This window comes from Delphinapterus leucas, chromosome 9 (assembly GCF_059928025.1).
Source record: "Delphinapterus leucas isolate spDelLeu-1000000601 "Yukka" chromosome 9, BTC_Dleu_Yukka2, whole genome shotgun sequence".
Classification (NCBI taxonomy): Eukaryota; Metazoa; Chordata; class Mammalia; order Artiodactyla; family Monodontidae; genus Delphinapterus; species Delphinapterus leucas.
The window spans coordinates 59,933,604-59,937,901 of NC_143137.1; the positions used below are offsets into that span (position 1 = coordinate 59,933,604).

Sequence of the window (4,298 nt, forward strand, 5' to 3'; positions counted from 1 at the left end):
TTTATTGTTAAAGAAGCTGAATAATGGTGTACCAGATGGTACACAGAAATAGCTTTTGAAATAACATTCAAAAAGAATACAAGAGCCAACACCTACATTCCCTACAAGCAAAAAAGGAAGCTGCCTACATGAAATTAAGTTACTTGACTACACTTAAAGTAGAGGCGATATTGAACTCAATTTGGAAGAGGTGAGTCCAGTCTCAAAATGCAGGGCCATGATCCAAAGGAACCAGAATAGTTGAGAAAACTGTTTATTGGTGGTCGGAGCTTTGAAACTACAGATGGTAGCTTAAGAGAACATTTTGAGAAATGGGGCACACTTACAGATTATGTGGTGATGAGAGACCCCCAAACAAAACGTTCCAGGGGCTTTGGTTTTGTGACTAACTCTTGTGTTGAAGAGGTGGATGCAGCAATGTGTGCTCAACCACACAAGGTTGATGCCCATCTAACAGTGAAGAAAATTTTTGTTGGTGGTATTAAAGAAGATACAGGGAAGCAGCTGCATAGCACAGGGAGATCAGCTTGGTGCTTTGTGACCACCTAGAGGGGTGGGATAGGGAAGGTGGGAGGGAGATGCAAGAGGGAGGAGATATGGGGATATATGTATACATATAGCTGATTCACTTTGTTATACCTCAGAAACTAACACAACATTGTAAAGCAATTATACTCCAATAAAGATGTTAAAAAAAAAAAGATACAGAAGAATATAATTTGAGAGACTACTTTGAAAAGTATGGCAAGATTGAAACCATAGAAGTTATGGAAGACAGGCAGAGTGGAAAAAAGAGAAGATTTTCTTTTGTAACTTTTGATGATCATGATACAGTTGATAAAATTATTGTTCAGAAGTACCGCACTATTAATGGGGATAAGTGTAAAGTGAAAAAGGCCCCTTTCTAAACAAGAAATGCAGTCTGTTGGATCACAAAGAGGTCGTGGAGGTGGATCTGGCAACTTTATGTGTGGTGGAGGAAACTTTGGAGGTGGTGGAGGTAACTTTGGCCGTGGTGGAAACTTTGGTGGAAGAGGAGGCTGGTGGTGGTAGATCTGGATATGGAAACCAAGGTGGTGGATATGGAGGCAGTGGTGGAGGATATGATGGTTACAATGAAGGAGGAAGTTTTGGAGGTAACTATGGTGGTGTTGGGAACTATAATGATTTTGGAAATTATAGTGGACAACAGCAATCAAATTATGGACCCATAAAGGGGGACAGTTTTGGTGGAAGAAGTTTGGGCAGTCCCTATGGTGGTGGTTATGGATCTGGTGGTGGAAGTGGTGGATGGTAGCAGAAGGTTCTAAAAACTCAGAAGAAAAGGGCTACATTTCTTAGCAGGAGAGAGAGCAAGGAGTTGTCAAGAAAACTGCAGGTTACTTTGAGACAGTCATCCCCAAAGCATTAGAGCAACTGTAAAAATCTGCCACAGAAGGAGTGATGATCCATAGTTAGAAAAGGCACTGCAGCTTAACAGGAAACCCTTCTTGTTCAGGACTGTCACAGACACAGCTTGCAAAAAGTGCAGCTATTGATTAATGCAATGTAGTGTCAATTAGATGTACGTTCCTGAGGTCTTTTATCTGTTGTAGCTTTGTCATTTTCTTTTCATTATATCAGGTATATTGCCCTGTAAATTGTGGTAGTCGTACCAGGAATAAAAAATTAAGGAATTTTTAACTTTTCAAAACAATAAAAATAAAGTAAGGGCATTCCCTGTTACAGATATCTTTGTAACTGGCAGATTAATTCATAAGTAATCCCAAATTTAGACATTATGATCAAGCAAATCTACAGCCATATCTAGATGTTTCTCCATTAACAACAATGGAAGGAAATTCTTTTTATTTTTTTGAAATTTGTAATTAAATAAATTAATACACAGAATTATGTCATGGGTAAACTATAAACAAAATTACCAGATACTTATCTGGTTTATAGATAGTCTGCTAGGCTTAAGTTGATTCTATTGTCTTTGGATTCCTAACGATATCTAGTACACTGGCTTACCTATATAGATGACTATTGAATTAAAGAATGAACATGGACAGCTAACAGATTACAATACCTATATTTCTTCAGTAGAATATGATTCTTGGTTAACCACTAATGCCATTTTGCAAGGGACAGCTAAATTCTAGCCCTCAGTGGCTAGGCTCAAATGATAGACTAAATGTCCAAAGAAAACCTTCTAGTACAGCACAAGTTAATATGCTAAATAAAACATATAAAATGTTTAAAATCTATAGCAAAGCTGTTGAGAAGTAAAGGATTCCTTCAGAGGCCAGAAATAAGAAAATAAGAGCCAACAGAGCCAACAGTGCTTGTTCAAACACTGGAGGCAACTTTTGCCCTACAGGTACTTGCTGAGGCTTTCTGGCTGAGAGCTGAGCTTCCCAGCCAGTGTGAAAATCCTGTCAACCCTTGGGGTGATCAGCTGGACTTGGGGCAGCTAGAGCTTCCACTAGGCTAATCACCTCCATCCAGATACGGCCTCTTCCAGGACTGAGGAGGACTGTTCAGGCACAGTGAGTGGGTGGGCCCACAGTCCTTCCAGAGGACAAGCCCTATAATGTCAGCTGCCCCTCAGCACTGTCTGAACTCACTGAGTACAGCCCAACAGGAGCTCTACAACCTGACATCAACTCCGTCAGCCAACTGCAGATGGGCCATTGTGGACAGCAGTTCAGCCTGTGGAACTGTTGTAGGAGGTCATGATCCTGGTGCCCAAGGAGCCCCACCAAGACGCAGCTACTTGAGAGTTTTGAAGCTGGGAAACTAGGCAGGGTCTTCTAGAATACAAAGCTCCATGAGGTGCATCTCATCCATCTTTACTCATGGAGGGTGTTTTAGTTTCCCAGGGCAGCCATGACACATGATCACAAACTGAGTGGCTGAAAACAACAGAAACTTATTCTCTCACAGTCCTGGAGGCTAGAAGTCTGAAATCAGTTGGCGGGACCATGTTCCCTCTGAAGCCTCTAGGAAAAGACTCCTTCCTTGCCTCTTCCTAGTTTCTGGTGGCTCCCAGCAATCCTTAGCATACTTTGACTTGTAACTACATTATTCTAATCTCTGCCTCCATAGTCATATGGCCTTCTTCTCCGTGCATCTGTGTCTCTCTGTGTCCTCTCTTCTTGTCAGGACACCAGTCATTGGATTTACTGCCCACCCTAATCTAATATGACCTCATCTTAATTAGTTGCATCTGCAAAGACCCTAGTTCCAAATAAGTTCACATAATGATGTTCCTGGTGGGCATGGACTTTCAGGGGGAGCACTTATTCAACCCACTTCAGAATATATTTCTGTCTGTCTGTGGCTGATGTGCCCTTTTAGCGACATATCACTAGTATCTTTTCAAAGTGACTGCCATGATAATGCCTGAGCAGTTTACGAATTAGAGAAACGTTCAGTTGAATTGCATATAGCCATTTCAGGCAAAAAGGAAATATGATTAAACAATTTGAAAATATTTTGTTTAGAAATTTTCTATTTAATATCTTAATGTAAGGTATAATGTATAATCTTAGTGTATACAATTTAACAACCCACATATCCATCAATAAGAGAATAGATATAAAAATTGAGATCAAACAATAGATTAAATACAACAATAAAAATAAACAAAACACAGCTTTAGACGACAACACAGGTTAATCTCAAAGCCATAATGTTGAGCAAAAAAGGGCAGGTCACAGAAGCATACACGTAGATGTGATTCAGTTCTTATGAAGTTCAGAAGCTCATGAAATTAAGTGATTTATTATTTAAGGATACATACATATGTGGTATAACCATAAAGAAAAGCAAGGGAATTAATACAACAGTATTCAGGATAGTGGTTACCTCTGAAAGGCAAGAGGTGATAGGATTAGGAAGGGACCCACGACATAGGGAAATTCAGAGGTATTGTTATGTTCTATTTCTCAAACTGGGTGGAGGGTACATTGCTGTTCATTTTATTATTTTTTACTGTACATTTACATTATATGCACTCTTCCATGTATGTTTCAGAATGTAAAAGCCAACCTAAGGAAGGGCGTCATGCATCCAGTGAGAGCTTTGTGTTTATTTTTTTTTAATATCCTCCATAGCTGATTCAACATAGAGAGTGTCTTGATATTATTTATGAGAATAAAGGATAAATATAAGTGAAAATAGAATCATGAGAGTTTAATGACACCATGACTCTGGGATTTAGAGAAGTCCCACTAAATCCAGTTACCATCTCTTTGAGATGCTGAGCAGTGGCTGCCAACTAGAAATAGCACAAGGAAATTAATGGAGGGGGG

At 39.6% G+C, this 4,298-nt stretch overlaps 1 pseudogene; it reads left to right on the forward strand.

Moving 5' to 3' along the window:
* The first annotated feature begins 692 nt into the window (after positions 1-692).
* LOC149748417 (uncharacterized) lies at positions 693-2,665 on the forward strand (annotated as a pseudogene).
* Positions 2,666-4,298: the final 1,633 nt, after the last annotated feature.